Below are 14,777 nucleotides of genomic sequence, written 5' to 3'. Positions count from 1 at the left end.
TACTTGTTTTTGTATTTATGCCATGTGAGGTTGTAGATTGAGGTTCCATTGTTGCTTTTTGAATTAATTCTAAACATTAGAATGATAGTATTTGTTTTCTTTCTGTATGGTTGAAGGATCATTTTATCAGTACACATGTATCTATAAACAATATTAATAACTAAAAGAGACTATCACAGCACTTTAAACATTAATGTGATAGGGCTTACTAAAGCTGTATTTACTTAGACTGGAGACAAAATTTGAGCATAAATGGTTTCATGAGCTAATCAGAATTAAAATCCACAGCCTTGGAACTAGGCATTCATGATCCATTCAATCAATTTTACTCTTCTATATGCAATGCTTTTGTATTTCCTGTGATGAGGTAAGATTTTATGATAATAATTCTATAATGCAATCGGTGAAGAAAGCATACACATAGTTAATTATAAAATGCAAAAACAAAAAAGCTGCCCTCCTGCCTAATCAGGACTCTGTCAGAAAGGCAGCTTCATACTTGTACCAGGGAGCAGTACTTAGAGGACCAAAAACTCTTAAGTTACCTTTCTGCTCTGGATCGGTTAATGCTACCCTGGCTAGGCTTCACCTCACCTACTGGTCATCCCCACTCCCATGTCTGTTTCTCCTTCAGAAAACACAGAGGCGGGAAAAACGCACTCCTGATTGCAGTGTGTCAACCAACCAGTAATGCGAAGCCTGCATCTCCTGCCATCCTCAACCACGGCCCACCCGTGCTTTCCCTCATTAGCCACATAAGGTGAGCCATATTCTGCTCAGAATGAGTGAATACATGAGTAACAAATAAACAGGCGTTCCTACACCCCCTGGGGGAAATAGTGGCTGTACTTTGTCAAATGGAATTGGGAGATCAGTGGGTCTTGGAGGTCCTGTTATTATTTTTCATTAACACAGAACAATGCTATTCTTTTCAACCTGGAAAATTTGTCTAGTGTTTACTGGACTGATGTTTGGGTCCTTTAAAACCAGGCTGGGGTAATTAGCATGCATTTTCAACCATAGGTATAACTTCCTACCCAGGAAAAATACTATGATAAGCCTGAATTATAAAATGTGCATTTAAATGCAGCTTTATTACTTTTATGTACATTATACACTACTGAGTGAGATATAAATCTGTATTACTATTAGAGGGTAAAATGAAAAAATACAATATCACATAATATATTATAATTATAAAAACCAGGTAGCATATGGAAATTAATTGCTAGGCCCAGAGCTGAAATCACGTGAAGACATTTTAAACTTATTGGGTCCTTGTTTTGAGATGAAATTGCTTTTACCTTAAATTTTCCATGTTCTTGATTAGTATCCTGACCATTTCCAGACATTTTTTTGAGATACATAAATTTCAGTCAAAATCACATATGCCAGGGACATGACAGCAACATCTGAATGACTGGAGTTCAAGGTATTGTTAAAACAATATTCCAAAAATAGAGCATGCGACCGAGGCAATTATATGTGGAGAGATAATCTGTAATACAGTAGCAGCATGGATGGAATTAAAACAGGAAGGCGCATTGAAAATGTATACCTATTAAGATCCTAGAACGGTTAATAGTATTTGCTATTTTTTTAAAAAAGTTAATTAAAGGGTTTGTGTTTTATCTTGCACTGTAAAGAACTCCTGACAGGCATTGTTATAATATGAAATGCTTCATTCTCCAGCAGTTTAATTTAGAGCAACAACAAAGATGGAAAAAACAGAGAAATGAAGCAGTTGAGATGTTGGGAGCCGTCTGGCGTCGGCTCCAGGGAGACGTTTCAGGGAAGTGCTTGGAGGGGGCCGTGCAAGCCCAGAGGCTGCCTGAAAAATCATATTTTCCCTGAAATTGTTCCAGGCTACAGTGTTTATGGGAGGCCGTCTGCGGGATATATGCATGCCTTTGACTACCTGGTGGAGACAGAAAGCCCCAGGTAAGGCTGGCCAAGGTGATATCAGGACACAGTGTGGATCCCACAAGGCTGAAGCAACAACCTGAAATTGCGTCTGCAGTCACTGGCTCAGCTACGTGGCCACAGGCCACTGCATCTCCTGAGACTGTCTGCAACTAAACCCATAGATGCAGGTTCTCCAAACCTTTATTTCCTTCCATGCATCTGCCTGGACAGTTCGGAAGATGTTACAGAAAAATAATGTCCTGTAGTTATAACCCTATCTTACAAAGAACTTCACAGAGAATGGGATTGTCAGGAGGTAAACATGTCAGTAGTGACTGACAACAATCGGTGCTCCTCTAAAGATGAGTTCTGTTCTGTAGGTTCTCAGACCAGAAACCCTGCAAAGCAGAAAGTGCCCAGTCACAGCATTGACTCTGCAATGTGTGTTCAGTCCGTCTTACTCCTGCATGCATTGCTACAAATGCAGACAACCTCTGCTTCCACAGACACCCTTGTCCTCTGATTCTCGCGTGTGTTAATATGATTCTATTGCACTAAGTCATATATTGACAATCTGTCAGTTCATCTGACTCACGGTGTAGTTCACGTTATTTTTCTCTCCAATTAGAGTACATGCTTCATGGAGGCAAGAGATTCGGCTGTAGTCACTATTTCATGCTAATTGTGTTACACTTCCTGTATCAGCATGGATATCAACACAATGGAAGGAAGGAAGAAAGGAGAGAGAAAGATGGAGAGAAAGAGAGAGAGGGAAGAGATATTCCAACAAAAGACCGGGAATTGGATATTTTTGATTAAGAAAACAAAGTATCTAATAATTTTTAATCATAGTTCTTCCAAAATACCCTGAAAATGCAATCAATTTTGTTAATATTTATATTATAATATTTATATGTCTTCTGTTACTGCTGAGGTCACCCATTAGTGAGCACTCATAGGGGATACAAATATCTTCACAGATTTTGACCACTCAGATAGGTCCATCCACACACCTCTTCCCCAAATTTCTTTGTCACCAATTTTCCAGTCATGCTTCTTCCAAGTCCCTGACCATCCAGCCAAACCATTGGCCACAGCCCACGAATCCGTATATAATTGCACATCTGGCCATTTCTCCTTCCATGCAAAGGGCACAACCTGTCGCACTGCTGGAAGTTCTGCCCACTGGGAAGATTTCACTTCACCACTATCCTTCAGTTATGTCCTGGAAAGGGACTATAGTGCTGCAGCTGTCCACTTTCAGGTGATGCCTGCATATCCTGCAGAACCATCTGTGAACCAGGCCCCAGTCTTCTCTTCCTCTGTCAACTGATCATAGGGAACTCCCCATAAGGCCATTGGTGCAGGCTGGGGGAGAGAAGGCAGGGTGCCAGGAGTGGAGACCAGGGGCATTTGAGCCACTTCCTCATGTAACTTACTTGTGCCTTCAGGAGCTGCTTGAGCCCAATCACATATGTACCACTTCCGTTTGATGATAGAATGCTGCTGTGCATGACCCACTTTATGGCTAGATGGGTCAGAAAGCACCCAGTTCATGATAGGCAGTTCAGGTCACATGGTGACTTGATGACCCATAGTCAAACATTCAGTTTCCACCAAAACCCAGCAACAAGCCAAGAGCTATCTGTCCTTCTGGATTATTTCCACCTTGACACATTCTTCTGCCCTGTATCTGTCTATGAGCAAGAGCTAGCCCAGCATGTTGACATTTATTTAAGTAAATGTCATTCCAGGTTCATATGTAAAGCTCCCCAGAGCATCCTCATTACTGCTAAATAACTTGAAACTTTTCTCAGTTGTCCAAATGTAAATTTGTCAAGGACTCTAGAGTTCCCAGTCAAAATACAATGGATGACATTGTGACCTCGAAGGCCTTCCTTAAAGCCTAGCAATAGTCTATCCTCTGGATGTCACCAGGTTTAGTCCTTTGGTGAAGGTATCATCTGCCTCAATCAGAAGACAGACAAGAGTGGAGTTGCTGGAAGTGTGGAAGTGTGGCCAGCCTTGGCCTGATTAGAAGATAATGGACCTCCTGGGAAGACAATCTTGACTCCAAACTAAACAAGACCAGGAGCACTGCAGGACAAGATAACTGGCTAGAAATATCTCAGAGCCCAGGTTGGGACCTGTGGACAAGGATGCTGCTCTCCAGAAGAACAGATGTGGGGACAAGTGTAAGAGGGACAAGTAGCATATCTGCCATCAGCTTGTACACTCATGAGGAAGATTCAGAAACACATGCCTAAATTCTAATGAGATGGATTATAAAGGCTCAGTGTGGCCCTGCAGGAAAGAAAAGTATGTGGAAGTGTTTATAAAGGGAAGAGTTCTATAAGCGTAAAGAGCTAAAAGAATATGACCATAAGTCTGGAACAAAACATCTCTTTGTTATGACCTTAGCCTACAATTGGTGTGCCATGCTGTGCACCTAAAAGGGCTCCCTGCATGCATAGAGCAAGAGGTATTTGTTGAGGATGACAGTAAGTTTGATGCTCAGAAAGGTGTGAAGTGTGCTGGAGACATCAGATGTCATGGAGCAAGACCTAGGGAGGTGAGACAAGGGACTCAGATTCTGTCTATCCCTCACTACCCTTGGGGCCCTATGTGAGCCACTATAGCAGGACTCCACCTCACCATTTGTAAGCAAGAAGAGCAGCATCTGGCTTTGCCAGATTCACAAGGCAATTGTGATATTCAAACGAAAGCTAATGAAGCACAAGTGACCAACCCTGCATCTGCCTGGAACACCCCTTGGCCCAACACAAGGTGTCTGGCAGTCAGGTCTCATGTCTTCCATGTTCACCTCTTAGTAATACCCCTTCTTCAGCAAAGGGTCTCTCTAGGCCACATCTTTGGATAATTTTTGCATCAGGAAAATTACTATTACTTACTATGAAAGAAGAGAACTATGTCGTCTAATGTCAAATCCAACCTTAAACATAGGTAAAGTAGGTACACCTAAGCATAATGATTCAAGAACTATGCTTATATATAAAATCACCTTGCTTCATGACTGCCCAGCATCTTTTGAGCAGCCATATTCTATTTGGGGATTTTCTCACATCATGTGTCCACCTCCCCAGAGAGGAGATAGGAACTTGCTTTCCTAAGCTCTCTTGCACTGAAGCACAGCCCTATGATAAATATTCTGCAGTTAGCTGTCTTGTGGAGGCTCTGGTGTAGAAGATAGTCCTTCAAGAGAGCAGGCCCCAGGTGGGACCCAATTTTTGTGGAGGAGGCAGAGGAGGCAAGTCACCATTAAGGCAGTGGCAGTGGTGGAGGTTCTGGGGTCCAATGACCAGCATCATTGGTGAGAGTTATGTTGAAAGCCAGCAGCACTAGATAGTATGGACTTTCTAGGGGTCTTCAAGTTGCCCAATAATCTTCAATAAATGCTGTTTTTTGACCAAGGTAGCTGAAGTGGGTTCTGCTGTTCATAATTAATTATAATTTGTGAGGTAGAAACCGGAACCAGCTGACAGGCTTAGGATTCTGCATAGTGTCCATCATCTGAGTCTTCTCGTATGTCCCCATTCTAATGCTCAGTGTACCCTTCCTTCTTGGTAAAGCCCCCACTCTCGCACAAAATCCCTGGAGAGGTTGTGAATTCAACTAGCCTTGTCATTTGTCAACCCACAGGTTCAAACTTTGAGCTTGTTCTTAGATGACTCAGCCCTAATGCAACATGCAAACAAGGGGATCTATTAGCACAAATGTGGAAAGCCCATAATTCTCTGAAGCTGCTTCAAGGCACAGATTTAACAATCTAACCTTATGACTGACCTTTTTGAAGTGCCCAGCATGGTTCTAAGTAGCCAGTCCATTCCACATGTGCTTGTGCCTGCCATACTGTTCTGTAACATGGTCACTTGGTCTCTTCAGTTCTTGCCTTCAGTCATCACCTCACTCCAAGGACCAGAGTGATTCTTTAACCTGATCTTTCACTACCGAAGACCATAAAGTGCTGAGTCCCATCTTCTAGTAGCATTGAATCTTCAATGCCTACAAGCCCCTCAGTTATTCTCAGGTATCTCCAAATCCTCTTTTTCTCAGTGGTCCCCAAATCCTCTTTTTCTCAATGGCCAGTGACCTGCAAACGAGCCAGGTATGACCTGTATTCGGCAGTTGCTCTGAGATCTTAGCTCCACCTTAATGGAGTTTTGAAGCTCCCTCTCACCATGTCCCTGCTCACTGTCATTTCTGTGGCTGGCAAGGCTGTTTGTCAACACAGGGAGCTATGGAAGCAGTAGCTTGGCAGGCCCGTCCTCAGCCCCGTGTCTACTGTCCTTGCTGCTTATGGCCTTTCAGAAACACCCAGTGTCTAAAATACTGGGATGTGGGATCTTTTCCTGTGAAATACAGAAATTCTCTTCTGGACTTCCAATGCAACTTGTGCTTCCGGAATGGAAAGGGGGTGCAAAAAGTACAGGAGAACTACTAAAATCAAAATAAAGCAGCTTTGCCCACCTAATTTTCCCACGCAGCTCTATTTCTTGTCGAGTTTTGATGCTGAGTTAAAACATCCCTAATGCATGCAAGAATAAACTTTGCAAGTTTTAGTGGAAACACTCTGAGGCCTGGCGGTGTGCCTGCTGTATGCCTTCATGCCGTGCACAGTGAACCCGAAGTTCCCTTCCAGCTCCTCTACTGCAAGCACAAAACAATGCTACCATTTCTTTCTAAAATTTCCATCAGTTCCCGTCCACTGGGGGATCTCTTGTTTTCTTTCCTTTGCAAGTCTTTTTCACTCTTCTGAGCTGTCCTTTAAAACGAAAGATGCTGTTTTTATTATAATCCCCACAAATAAAGCCTGGCTTTCCTTTTTACTAATTTTCTTTCTTATGCATTGGGTCTCAAAGGAGTGACCCCCTTTCTTACCCTGTGCACAAGGGCTTTGAGGCTCGCTGGCCGAAATTCAATGTGGAAAACATTATTTTAAAAAATCTACTCACATCCATTGATAAAAGGGAAGAAAACAAATGTGGAGCCAACCATTACCAGTCCTGGAGGCACACAGTTTCACCTGCTTTAAATCCGAAGTCTTTGTTACCACTCAAAAGCTGAGATCTGATGACTCTGCCAGGACTCGCTCAGCGACACACACTCAGACGGGGGCTCCAGGCTTCTCCTTTCATAAACACTTTCTTCCTCACACTAAACACAGTAATGCATTTTCTCTGAGAAAACACGGGCTGCAAAACCTGCTTTCTCATGGCAGGAAAGTTGCCTGCCCCCAGGCTGTGAGCAGAGCACCCAGACACAGGGCTGAGCGTGGGCCTGGCTTTTGCTGAAAAACAGCCTCGCCAGCCATGGAAAGGGGATGGAGCTGCAAAACTGCATGGGTAAGGTGGAGACCAAGGTCTTGGAGCACCTGCCAGAGTCCTCACAGTCTGTTAGCACAAATAAGCCTTTTAGGCATACCAGCCTGGTGCCCTTTTTTCTAAGTGGGGAAAAATAATATGTCAAAGGAAAAACAAAAGGCGATTATGGCATGTTCTCTCATTTAACTATCTCATTAATAAGCATTATTGAAGATACAATTGCATTCTGTCAGCATGTATAGCATTAATTCACAGTTAACACATGTGTGAAATGACCTCTTTTTACACTCCAAAGAAACAAGCTGATTTAGAGTTTGTCTTATTCGATATTGGGCTTTGATTCTAAGCCAGTAATGAAGTTGAGCTTCACTTTGGTGCATCTTATTTCATGCCAGGACAGGCCAGACCAGGTAACAGTTTGGATCACAGATTTTTTTCTTCCCTGATTAAGGCAGGATGTGAGACTTAAACAAAATAATGTTTAATTATTGTCATTTAAGTAAAATTTTGGCAGCAACACATTTGCCCATGAAGGAATACATATGGACCTGCGCTTCTGTGACTAGATTTCATTTTCATTTGTCCCTGACATGTGGGAATTGAATAAACTCATCCGCAGGTGTATGTAGAGGGGACTGTAAACAGCATGAAAACAGACATGGTTAAGAAACTAGCCACCTGTGACTTCATGGGACATGAATTGATGGAGCCACAGGGCATGGATAGGTGGAGCCAGGACCCTGCTCTAAGACAGACGGAGAGTGGGAAGCAGGGACTCCCCCACCTATGCCTCCCTGCAGTGGACTGGAAGATGGAGCTTGAGCCAACGAGCTCTGACAGGGGCCCTGCCGCTCTGGGAAAAAGCCTGCAGCATGCTGATGGGGCAGCATTGTCCCCCAGCCATGAACTTTCAGAAAGCTGGGTCCATTCTGGGCCAGCCAGAGGAGGGCCAGACTTCTCTCCAGGACCTCACAACAGCAGCCCTGAGGAAGCAACATATTGCCCTGGGCTGTCCCCAAGAGTCTGGGCTGTTGTCCGGCACCCGGGGGCTGTTTGGACAGCTGGATCCCGTGGGAAACAGCCACTGTGCTTCCTGTCAGGATACCCATGCCCACCCATCAGTGCTGGCCAAATGGTAATGAGCAGAAGCTTCTGTGAATACACTCGCCAATCCCCCTACAAACCATATACCCTTGGCTTAATCACACCTGGGCACAGAACACTGGCTAATGTGTCACAGGTATGTGGAAGTCCAGCATACAGAGAACAAAACCAGAACATAGATTGGAGTAAGGATTGAGCAGAGGGCAAATGCCAGCAGGAAACCATAATAGAGAGGACATTTCACTGTCAGTACAATTGTGTCCATCTTCGAAGTTGCTAGTGTTTATCTACATTTTTAAAAAATCTAAAATTGCATCTTGGCAGTAAGAAAATTTCAAAAATAAATTTATAAGGAAATTGACACTATAACAATACACAACGAAAAGTTAATCTGAGGTTAAAACTACTTAGAACCAAACCCACTCCCTGTAATTGAATTAACAACTGAAGTTATTCATTGAGAGATGTGTATTCCAAATGATACATATCACTAGAAAACACACTTCTTCCTATTGCATTTGTCTTTTGTTGAATATATGTATGTTACAGTGTAGGAAACCAACATCCAGAGAAAGGAACTCACTGACCCGCAGTTCCCCAGAAGGAAGGAGGCATTCCTGACCGGCACCCGCTGCTGTCTTCTCAGGACTTTCTGTGATGGAGCAGATCAAACACGATCTCATTGTTTTAATTTTTAAAAGTGAAGCTGTATTTTGAATTTTGGTTCAAAACCAAGTGGACTCTCAGTGTCACATATTATGTGAAATATGATGTCCTTTTCCTCATGGTGTAGAGGGTTTCCTGAGTTTTCCTAACACAATGGAAAGCGAGTTTGGCTGGGGGGTAGAGAAAGAATCTTCAGTCGCACGTGAGAAATGGACAAAAAAAACACAAGCATTTGTGTTTACATTTCTTTCCCTTAAGCCTGATATCCATCCCTGAGACAGGTATTTATCACAGTCTGAATTTCTTTCATATATAAATGATCGCTGCATGGGCGGGCATCCTTGCCTTTAGTATCTGCTGATGTATCCAAGTACATTACCGAGCACCATTGGCACATCTTAGATTCTCAATACACAGGTGTAAAATGAAACCATGAGTCTGCCCCCCGCCCCAGCCTTCCATGAGAGCAGGACCTCCTTCTTCAGGGCCTGGTGAAGGGACATCAGTGCCTGAGAGAAGCCTCTTCTCTAAGCATAGCTGTCCCTTCTCACCCACACCCAGTGTTGCAGGCCAGATGTTACACAGCAGGTTAGGGCAAAGGTCCCAGGCCTGGTATGGAATGCCCATGAAGTCCATGATGGTCTGGGAAGACGCATGGTCAATGTAGAAAACAAGATGATGTGTAAGATTATGGGTGTCCTAGAGTCTTCTTGCAAAAAACGAAATGTTAAAAGTCCATTGAAAGGTATTTTAACAAATATTTTGAAAACCATAAAGTAGATCCAAAAAGAACTTACGTAAAACCATCCAACATTATATGGCAGGTATTTATTATTGTCAGAATTTCTTTCTTTTTGTCCTTTCTTTCATTATTATTATTATTATTATTTAATACAGGGTCTCACTCTGTTTCATAGGCTGAAATACAGTGGCACAATCTTGGCTCACTGCAACTTCCACCTCCAAGGTTCAAGTGATCCTTCCCACTGCAGCCTTCTGGGTAGCTGGGACTACAGGCATGTACAACCACACCCCGCACCTGGCTAATTTGTGTTGTTGTCGTATTTGTTGTAGAGTTGGATTTTCACCGACTCAACAACTCTTGAGCTCAAGTGATCTGCCCGCCTTGGCTTCAAGGTTCCGGGATTATAGGCGTGAGCCATTGCGCCCAGCCCAGAATTTCTTAAGTAGGAATCAGTAGCTCTAGCAGGCCCAGGATTTGCAAAGGCATCTCCCAAACAATGTTGGAAAGGAACCACAGTTGTTGAAAATCAGTGTTGAGCTACATTCATGTGACCCAAGGACTCTGTTGAGCCTGGTGTGTTCTGAAAGTCTCCAAAAGCACTAAGAAAGCTAAGTCACCATTTTTCTCAAGCCCTTTACTTTTTGCGGTCTCTTCTTTGCATTTAATTGTTTTAGGTTGTATGTGCCAAAGATTCTTCCATTCTTCTAAGGATATTTTTCTTGCAGTATACTGAAAATTATAGCAAATCAGTAAATCAATGACCAAAAAATGACATTTAATTTTTTGGTCAAACATGACATAAATTTTTACCCCACTGTGGAAGTTTTTTGGTTTGAGTTTGTATAGTTTTCTCTGTTCTACTTTTATTTTTCTAAACATCTTGTCTGGCTCGGATCCTAAAGAATGCAGCAGAGCCATTTTGATTTCCAACTGTCAAGCCTTGGGATAAATGATTTGTCAAGAAAAAGCCTAACTGTGCCTGGTTTAGACTGCCATGTTCCATGGGAACAATTGGGGTGACAGAGAAAGAATCTTCTCTTGGCACTCAGGAGACCACAAAGTATGATGGGCCTGCTGGGTCAGCTTCTGTCAACTCCCTGTGGTTTGTGCAAAGAAATCTCAACTTGCTTCCTTCCACTCGAGACTCTGACATGGGCAGCTCCCACCCCCTGGCCATACCCCCTTGGCTTTGCCCAGGCAGATGGGCAGACATGTTCCATGAATACAGTTTGCCCCTGGACTGTCTTTCAGCTGGAACAGGCTATACTACTAAGAGGTGCATGTTGATGCTGAGTGGGTGTACATATTTCTGTGTAGAAGAGCCTGGCTCAGTTGACCTGTGAATAGTCAGTGAGCAGTATAATAAATGCAGAAAAAAGCTGGTTCAGCATCATCTGCCAGTGTGTAAGTTCTGTGAAACCATTATTTTTAATTGATATAACTATTACAAAGAGTCAAAACAATCCATAAATACAATAACATTTTTCAAATAGAAAATTTTCTATTTTTCAAATAGAAAATAAAATAATAACAAATGTATAAATAGAAAAACAAGCTGGCCAAAAACTTCTTTTCAGTCTTTCTGTAGGTGAGCAGGAGAGGAGGGGCAAGACAGAAGAGAGCAGGTGAACTGCAGGTGTAAGAACCAACCCACAGTGGAAAATGGTAGATGGGCCGGTTTCCAGGAAAGGCTCCTCTAATAACAAAGACATTAACTTAAATGATGTAAATTGAAAATGTAAAAAAACCTATCATTTGTGGCATCATGAAAATATACACCTGAGAGAACTGCTGCTTATTTACCCAGAAGTAAACACAGTGTTCAAACCCCACCAATAAGCTTGCCTTTCACCCACTCATTCATTCAATACAAGTTGTCAGGCACTGAGTTAAGATTGTGGTAATTCTTTTCCCAATAACCAACTGCCTCATTTTGTGTTAGGGCTGAACTTTTGGTTTCCTTTCAGCTTTCTATGTTCTGAATCTTTCAACCAGAAATGACATAGCAAAGAAAAAAATCCACTTAATATTTTTAAACATTCATTTTTGGATTCTAGGAGTTGGATAATTTAATTAACCTAAATTAAAAATAAAGGTTTTCTAATGGTTCAAATATGAGTTATGACTCATACCAATTATGAAGCACATCAATATATTGAAGATCAATTATTTAATCAAACATTTGTTCAACACTTAAAAAAAAGAACTTGGAATGCTCGTGGCCAATCAGATGGCTGCTTCTGCGTCACCTTCAATGCTGAGTATGGGGAAACGCGCTCAGCAACAGCCCTGAGCTGGGCACCAGCCCCATAGATGCTTTTATTCCTCCCTGGCTGCCTCCTCATCCACAACCAGGGGCTTCGGTTGAGCTCTGTGATGCTGGAAGTATTAATTTTCTGTGGCTGCTGTGGCTTAAAATGGCAGAAACTTACCCTCTCACAGTTCTGAAGGCCAGAAGCCCAAAATCAAGGTGTCTGCAGCACCCCTGCCACCCCTCCCCCAGCGGAGGCTCCAGAGAGGATCTTTCTTTGACTTTTCCAGCTCCTGGGAACTCCAGGTGTCCTTTGGCTGTGGCTGCCTCATTCCAATCCCTACTGTTGTCATCGCAAGGCATTCTCCTCTGTCTTCTCTCCTGTCTCTTATAAGGATGCGTGTCATGGATTTAGGACCCACCTGGATAATCCAGGGTGACCTCTCTGTCCCTGGATCCTGAAATTTATTCCATCTGCAAATGCTTTTTTCCAAAAAAGAAGAAAAGATACGCCAATTTACAAGTACCAGGGATCAGCATGTGAACATATCTTTGTGGGGACAACATTCAGCCCCTTCCCCTGGGTAAGCCACCTCCTTATGTCACACCTGCATATCTTTCTCTGATATGCTCGCCACAGATAAGATATCTACAGAGGGAAAAATATCTACCAAGTTGTTAGAGAAGTCTGGCAGTTTCGTAGTATGAACAATTTCAGGTACACTGTGACTCGCATTAGCCCAGAAATAATGGCACAGCTCTAACAAACAGAGTTCCCATCTGAAACGGGCGGCAGTACTTTAACCACTGAAGAACAAGCTGCCATTCCATCCAGACCTGATGAACCCTTCATTTCATTCAGTGACACAGCCGCTTCCATTTGTATTATCTATGACCGCTGCCAACCCAGCTGTTGTTTTACTGACAGTTAGACCAGGACAGACTTCTGAGAAGTCCTCTTGAAGGGCTTCCTCTTTCAGCTTCCACAACCTGTCCTTCTTCCTCACCAAATCCTGCAAAAGCAGCTCCATAAGGATTTTGAAACTAGTTTCATATTCTGCAGTGCTCCTGTCCATGTGCAACTCCTTCCCCAGTCTGGGCAGCCTGTCCCCAGGGTTATCTGAGCCCTCAGGGCCCCAATCTGCTCTGCCCATGGGCACTCAGACATTGGCTGCTGCTCGGAATCACCTTATCAGAAACAGTAGCAAATGAAAGTCCCCACATTTCAGTTACGCTCCCCGTATCCCCCAACCGCCAAGACTACTCTGCCTTTCCATCCAAGACTGTTTCTAGAGGAATGAGTGTTTTACCACATGATTGAACCTTCCCACGCCCTCCAAGGATGGTTTCCTTACCCTTGACTAAGTCCAGGTGAAAGTTAAATTAGGTTGGAAGTTTTGCTATTTAATAATTCATCCCACTTAAAATTCAAAGTGCTTTGCGGAGACTTTTATGGGGCTATGAAATTCTCGCAGAGGCCTCATGAATATTGAAGTTCTGTTGATTGTGTGAAGGATTTATTGGTTCACTCAGCCAGTTCACTAGTTTAGATCTCTGTCAATTAGTTTTAACCATCATATAGTACTAGAATATTCGTTGTTCAGAATACAAACTTTGACCATGAAAACATCTTTTTAAAGAATGCTCCCATTCTGACGAGATCTCAGCAGAAATGGCTGATAACTATCTCAAGCCACAAAGTTGCATAAATCCAGAGGTGGGAGAGAAAAATTACTGTACTTACTTTTACAGTAGGAATATTTTAATGAATTTTGACATATTAACCATCTAGCACGTGGTGGTGTTTTTGAAAGAACAATGGAATTGTACCTATATTTATGAAGATTTTTTCCATAGATAATTTGTGCTTAAGTCAAATTTCATGCAGCTTTTAGTTTTTCTTTATTAGCCTGTACAGCTCAGTCCCTTCCTAGCTATTACATACTACTTAAGTTTCTACTTCAGTCATTTCTGTGAGATCCCAGATATGCCCTACAGAAGGAGTAATAAAACTAAGGAAAATTTTATTATGAGGGAAAATGCCCATGGCTGTAAAAGTCTTTTTATAGTGGTAATGTTTGGTTTTAATATTTAATAAGAATAAACCACCTTAAAGAAACATAACACTATGTTCAATCCCTTCGAGGATGGTGAGATTTGAAATTGTACAGGTAAAATTTTATCTGATGTAACTTAAAAAGGTTTGGATGTGCTTCAGACTGAGATCTAGAATCCAGATGTCTCGTCTCCAACAAGTTCATCAACCGCATGTTTTACAGCAATAAAAAAATGGCAATAAAGCAAGAATTCGCAGGTATGTGGAAATGACTCACATTGCTAACATCTAAAGAAAAAGTCAGAATGGAATTTGTTGATAAAATAAATCTAAGTCACAGGTAAATGGCTTAAGTGGCTCTAACTTGAATCAACATAAATTATGATATTTTAAAACTGGAATAACTGCTCCTAAAATTCTTTGAAGACTGTTAAGTAAATAATTATGCCATTGTTCATAAACACTAAAAGGCATCTCCATAATTATGCTGCATGGCCTAATTTTACTCACTGTAGTTTTGAAAATGGTATAAAAAATTTAGTATTAAATTATTTGGAGAAGAGAGGTCAAAGGTGACTTATTTCTATTCTGGAGGCGTTTCCTCTTCTTGACTTTTACAGCTGCCAAATGACATAGATTTATGGCAAATCAATTTCACAACCTGCAGGGTTGAAGTGCTGGTGTTTTATTTTTTTTTTCTTTATTACT

The sequence above is a fragment of the Nomascus leucogenys genome, chromosome 6 (assembly GCF_006542625.1).
Source record: "Nomascus leucogenys isolate Asia chromosome 6, Asia_NLE_v1, whole genome shotgun sequence".
Lineage (NCBI taxonomy): Eukaryota > Metazoa > Chordata > Mammalia > Primates > Hylobatidae > Nomascus > Nomascus leucogenys.
This window is presented reverse-complemented; position numbering follows the sequence as displayed.